Here is a 6691-nt window from a genome sequence, read left to right as displayed (position 1 = left end):
AGCAGAACCGACCCTCTCCCGCTGGAAGACCTCCCCGGCTGTCTCCAAAGAAGGTTTTTCATGCACTCTCGCCAGCTGGCTGCCACTACCTCCCCGACGGAGGCCCGCTTTTCCCGCAACCCGTGCACTCTGCTCCCAGCCTGGGAGAAAAGCTCTTCAGGGTGGTCCTCTCTCAGGGCCCTTGTCCCTGAGCCCTGGGGCCACCTAGGGCGTCCACACTCCCAGACCAAGGCAGAACCACATGCACACGTCTGTTCTTGCCCCCTGCAACTTCAGAGAGCTCGGGTGAGCCACAGTCTGTCATGCAGCACCTCGGCAACCCCAGCAGCACCACCTGTGTTGTCCAGGGGCAGAGCCGACCTAGGGGCACAGTGGGCCTCTTGCTTTCCCTGTTGCCCTGAGGCTGCTGGGCCAAAGAGGTATAGGGCATATAGCCCCTTGCTCTCCCCTTTTCTCTGACTCCCCTCTGCACTTCAGGCCCTTGCAGTGTGGAGAGAGCCCCTGCCTTTCCTCCGAGAAGGCCTCAACTGAGGCCTAGGCCCAGGGGAAAGGCGTTACCGGGGATGAGCCTGGAGAGGTGCTTGGGCATGTCTGGCACACTCCCGGCAGACTGCCCCTTCATTGGGCAGTACCGTCAGAGGCCAGGAAGGTCTGGACAAGGCTGGCCAAGGTCAGGGGCCATGCTGGGTCCTGCCCTTGCCTGTGGGGCCTCTGAGCAGAACCAGCCCTCTCCCGCTGGAAGACCTCCCTGGCTGCGTCCAAAGGCCGGTTTGCAAGCACTCTCGCCGGCTGGCCGCCGCTCCCTCTCCGACGGAGGCCCGCTTTTCCCGCAACCCGCGCACCTTGCTCCCTAGCCCGGGAGAAAAGCGCTTTGGGGTGGTCCTCTCTCGGCCCTTGCCCCTGAGCCTGGGGGCCAGCTAGGGGGTCCACACTCCCAGACCAAGGCAGAACCACATGCAAACGTCTGTTCCTGCCCCCTGCACCTTTGGTGCACCTGGTGCTGCACCAAACCCAGCACCACTGCCTTTGTGTGAAGGCACAGAGCTGACCTAGGGGCACAGTGGGCTTCTTGCTCTCCCTGCTGCCCTGAGGCTGCTGGGTCAAAGAGGTCTTGGGCATCCACCCCCTTGCTCCCCCTTCCCTCTGACCAGGGCCTCTGCCCTCTAGGCCTTTGCAGTGTGGAGACAGCCCCTGCCAGCACCTCCCCTCTGAGTAGGCCTCAAATGAGGCCTAGCCCCATGGTGCCGGGAGCCAGCACACAAGATCCCATCCATGACAAGGTCATGAGGCGAAGGCCTGACAGGCAAGGAGGATCATGTTTTCAGGGATTCCAAAAAGCTGCCCCCTGGTTCTCACCTTAAAGATGATATCTGTCTTTCTGATGCTTGCTTCAATAGACTACTTCCTAACTCTGTGACACAGGCAGCAGGCCTTCCCTGATCTCTTTCCAAATAGCAGTCAATTTAGAACTTTAATCAATGTTTCCCAAGTGGTGGTATTTTATGAGCTTATCCAGGGTGAAAGGAGTGTTTTCATTTAAACTCCTTCACTGTATTTTAGTCTGTTTGGCAAATGCGTTTATGCCCTTGGTACTAATGTACATGACTGCTCACAACACCTTAATCATGAACAGCATAAAGAACCTGATCACACAAAAGGCCCTAATAGACACAGAGCCCTTTGGGTGTGAGGAAGCCCTATTAAAGAACATAAAACTATTTTTCTAAAAGTGGTTATAGTTAAAGATTTAGAAAAATAATAGTTTAAACCTGTTAATTTTAACCAGGAATGCTAAACAGGGGCTGCCTCACCGGAGCTGCAGAGTCTTTGTGTGGTAAACCTTTTAGATGAATTTAACTGATAACTTCTGCAAAAGGACTGACCTTTGTGTTCATTAAAGAATAGATTCTTTGCATTCTAGGACACAAAATGTCAATAGACTCCAAGGTCAGAAGATAATGTATAAGGCTCTCACAAAGAAGTTACAGAAAGCACCCTGGTTTCATGAAGGATAAGCTGATGAAATATTAAACTATCTTCCCCTTAAAAATGTACTAACATAGAATATACAAGCTATGGTAAAAAATTAAAGATTTGCCAGACTCTATTACACTCATCCAGTCTGGTCTCTCTCTCTCTCTCCTTTATTCACCGATGCGGTTCATCCTGAGGGTACCTCTGGATCCTGCTGAGGCTGGACCCCAGCACCAAGGGAAAGGTGCTAGCGGGGATGAGTCTGGGGAGCGGCCCGGGCATGAATGGACTCACAACCCACAGCCTGCCCCTACATGGGGCAGTATCTGTGGAGGCCAGGAAGGTCTGGGCACCCGCACACTCTGCTCCCTAGCCTGGGAGAGATGCACTTCAGGGTGGTCCTCTCCCAGGGCCCTTGCCCCTGAGCCTCGTGTGGGCAAACCTCAAATGAGACCTAGGCCCAAGGGAAAGGCGCTAGCAGGGATGAGCCTGGGGAGGCACCCGGGCATGTCTGGCACACCCTGCAGCCTGCCCCTTCACGGGAGAGTATCCCCAGAGGCCAGGAAGTTCTGGGCAAGGCTGGCCAAGGGCCGAGGCCATGCTGGGACCTGCCCCTGATCTGTGGGGCCTCTGAGCAGAACCGGCCCTCTCCCGCTGGAAGACCTCCCCGGCTGCCTCCAAAGGCCGGTTTGCAAACACTCTCGCCAACTGGCTGCCGCTCCCTCCCCGATGGAGGCCTGCTTTTCCCCCAAGCCACTCACTCTGCGCTCCAGGCCCTTGGAGTGTGGAGACAGCCCCTGCCAGCACCTCCCCATCATGTAGACCTCAAATGAGGCTTGGCCTGGGTGAGAGGCATTAGGGAGTATGAGACTGGGGAGGCGCCTGGGCATGTCTGGCACACTTCCCACATCCTGCACCTTCAAGGGGCAGAACCCCCGGAGGCCAGGAAGTTCTGGGAAAGCATGACCAAGGGCAGGCACCATGCTGGGTTGTGCCCTTGGCCTGTGGGGCCTCTGAGCAGAATCGGCCCTCTGTCGCTGGAAGACCTCCCCGGCTGCCTCCAAAGGCTGGTTTGCAAGCACTCTCGCCAACTGGCTGCCACTCCCTCCCTGATGGAGGCCTGCTTTTCCCCCAAGCCGCTCACTCTGCTCCCTAGCCCGGGAGAAGAGTGCTTTGGGGTGGTCCTCTCTCAGGGCACTTGCCCTTGAGCCTTGGGGCCAGCTAGGGAGTCCACACTCCCAGGCCAAGGCAGAACCACATGCACAAATCTATTCCTGCCCCCCTTCACCTTCAGATAGCTCAGGTGAGCCAGAGTCTGTCAGGCAGCTCCTAGGCAACCCCAGCAGCACCGCCTTTGTGTGAAGGCGCAGAGCTGACCAAGGGGCACAGTGGGCTTCTTGGTCTCCCTGCAACCCTGGGCCAAAGAAAGAGGTCTTGGGCCTCCACCCCCTTGCTTCCCCTTCCCTCTGACCAGGGCCTCTGCCCTCTAGGCTTTTACAGTGTGGAGACAGCCCCTGTCAACACCTCCCCTCCAAGTAGACCTCAAATGATGCCTAGCCCCATGGTGCCGGGAGCCAGCACCCCAGCTCCCACCCATGACAAGGTCATGAGGAGAAGGCCGACCAGCAAGTCGGATCATGTTTTCAGGGATTCCAAAAAGCTGGCCCTGGTGCTTAAAGATATCACCTTAAAGATGATATCTGTCTTTCTGATGCTTGCTTCAATAGAAGCTACTTCCTAATTCTGTGACACAGGTAACAGGCCTTCCCTGATCTCTTTCCAAATAACAGTAAATTTAGAGCTTTAATCAATGTTTCCCAGGTGATGGTATTTTATGAGATTATCCAGGGTGAAAGGAGTGTTTTAATTTAAACTCCTTTGCTGTATTTTTGTCTGTTCAGCAAATGCGATTATGCCCTTGGTACTAATCTACTTGACTGCTCACAACAACTTAATCATGAACAGCATAAAGAACCTGATCACACAAAGGGCCCTAATAGACACAGAGCCCTTCAGGGGTGAGGAAGCCCTATTAGAAAACATAAGAATATTATTCTAAAAGGGGTTATAGTTAAAGATTTAGAAAAATAGTAGTTTAAACCTGTTAAATTTAACCAGGAATGCTAAACAGGGACTGCCTCACCGGAGCTGCAGAGTCTTTGTGTGGTAAACCTTTTAGATGAATTTAACTGATAACTTCTGCAAAAGGACTGATCTGTGTTCATTAAAGAATAGATTCTTTGCATTCACCTAGGTCACAAAATGTCTATAGGCCCCAAGGCCAGAAGATAATATATAAGACTCTCACAAAGAAGTTATAGAAAACATCCTGGTTTCATGAAGGTTAAGCTGATGAAATTATTAAGCTATCTTAACCTTAAAAATGTACTAATTTAGAATATAATAGCTACAGTAAAAAATTAAAGATTTTCCAGTCTCTACTACACCCCTCCAGTCTGGTCTCTCTCTCTCTCCTTTTCTCACTGATGCCATTCATCCTGACGGTACCCCTGGATCCTGCAGAGGCTGGACCCCAGCATCTGGGGAAAGGTGCTAGCGGGGATAAGCCTGGGGAGGGGCCTGGGCGAAACAGGACTCACTCCCCACAGCCTGCCGCTTCATGGGGAAGTACCCATGGAGGCCAGGAAGGTCTGGGCAAGGCTGGCTAAAGGCAAGGGCCATGCTGGGTTCTGCCTCTGGCCTGTGAGGCCTCTGAGCAGAACCGATGTTGGGGCACAGTGGGCCTCTTGTTCTCCCTGCTGCCCTGAGGCTACTGGGCCAAAGAAGTATGGGGCATTCTCCCTCTTGATCCACGCGTCTCTCTGACGAGGTACTCTGAGCTCTAGGCCCTTGCAGTTTGGATAAAGAATTTGGCTCACCAGATCGCTCGGAAGGTGCAGGGGGCAGGCACAGACATGTGCATGTGGTTCTGCCACGGCCTGGCAATGTGGACATCAAAGTTTGACCCCAGGATGAGGGGTAAGGGCCTGGAGAAAGGACCACCCCGAGGCGCTTTTCTCCCAGGCTTGGGCGAAGAGTGCGCGACTTGCGCGAAAAGCAGGACTCCCACGGGCAGGGAGCGGCAGCAGTCTGGCGAGAATGCTTGCAAACCTGCCCTTGGAGGCATTCGGGGAGGTCTTCCTGCAGGAGAGGGCTGGTTATGCTCAGAGTCCGCACAGGCTAGGGGAAACACCGGGCAAGATTCCTGACCTTGGACAGCCTTGCCCAGACCTTCCTGGCCTCCGGGGCTGCTGTCCCATGAAGGGAAGGCTGCCTAGAGTGTGTCCAGTCACGCCTGGTCGACTCCCCAGGCTCTTAAACCCTAGCGCGTTTCTCTTGGGCTTGGTCTAATTTAAGGCCTACTTAGAGGGAAGGTGCTGGTCTGGGCTGTTTTCACACTGAAAGGGTCTGGAGCTCAGACGGCCTGGTCACAGGGAAGTGCTGAACAAAGGTGTGGATGCCCAAGGCCTCTTTGGCCCAGCCGCCTCAGAGCACCTGGGAGAGCAAGAGGCCCCCTCTGCCCATAGGTCGGCTCTGCACCTTGACACACAGGCGGTGCTGCTGGGGCTACCGAAGACAAGTCTGAGAGAATCTGGCGCAACCGAGCTCTGGGAAGGTGCAGGGGGTAGGAACAAACGTGTGAATGTGGTTCTGCCTCACCCTGCGAGTGTGGTCTTCCAAGCTTGACTCCAGGCTCAGGGGAAAGGGCCCACAGAAAAGACCACCCCGAAGCGCTTTTCTCCCGGGCTTAAGAGCAGAGTGCGCGACTTGCAGGAAAAGCAAGCCTCCCTCGGCAGGGAGCGGCAGCAGTCTGGCGAGAATGCTTGCAAACCGGCCTTTGGAGGCAGTCGGGGAGGTCTTCCTACGGGAGAGGCCTGGTTCTCCTCAGAGTCCCCACAGGCCAGGGAAAACACCCAGCAAGTTTCCTGCCCTTGGTCAGCCTTGCCCAGGCCTTCCTGGCTTCCGGGGCTGCTGTCCCATGAAGGGGCAGGCTGCGGCGTGTGTGTCTAGATATGCCCGGTCTCCTCCCCAGTCTCTTACCCCCTAGCGCATTTCCCCTGGATCTAGGCCTCTTCTGAGTCCTACTCGGAAGGGAGTTGCTGGCAGAGGCTGTCTCCACACTGCAAGGGCTTGGAGCTCAGACGGCCTGCTGAGAGGGAAGTGGGGAGCAAGGGGGTGGATGCCCAAGGCCTCTTTAGCCTAGCAGCCTCAGGGCAGCTGGGAGAGCAAGAGGCCCACTCTGCCCCTTGGGCGGCTCTGCCCCTTGACACACAGGCTGTGCTGCTGGGGTGGCCGAGGAGGTGCCTGACAGACTCTGGCTCACTCGATCTCTCGGAAGGTGCAGGGCACAGTAATAGACATGTGCATGTGGTTCTGCCTCGACCTGGGAGTGTGGACTTCCAAGCTTGACTCCAAGCTGAGGGGCAAGGGCCCAGAGAAAGGACCACCCCGATGTGCTTTTCTCCCGGCTTGGGAGCGGATTGCGCGACTTGCGGGAAAAACAAGCCTCCCTTGCGCTGGGAGGTGCGGCAGCCGGCGACAATGCTTGTAACCGGCCCTTGGAAGGAGCCGGGGAGGTCTTCATGCGGGAAAGCGGTGGTTCTCCTGAGAGGACCCACAGGCCAGGGGCAGCACCCAGCATGGTCTCTGCCCTTGGCCAGGGTTGCCCAGACCTTCCTGGCCTCCGGGGCTGCTGCCCCATGAAGGGCAGGCTGCG

Source organism: Muntiacus reevesi, unplaced genomic scaffold, assembly GCF_963930625.1.
Source record: "Muntiacus reevesi unplaced genomic scaffold, mMunRee1.1 SCAFFOLD_59, whole genome shotgun sequence".
In the NCBI taxonomy this organism is placed as follows: Eukaryota; Metazoa; Chordata; class Mammalia; order Artiodactyla; family Cervidae; genus Muntiacus; species Muntiacus reevesi.
Note: the sequence above shows the minus strand (reverse complement) of the source record.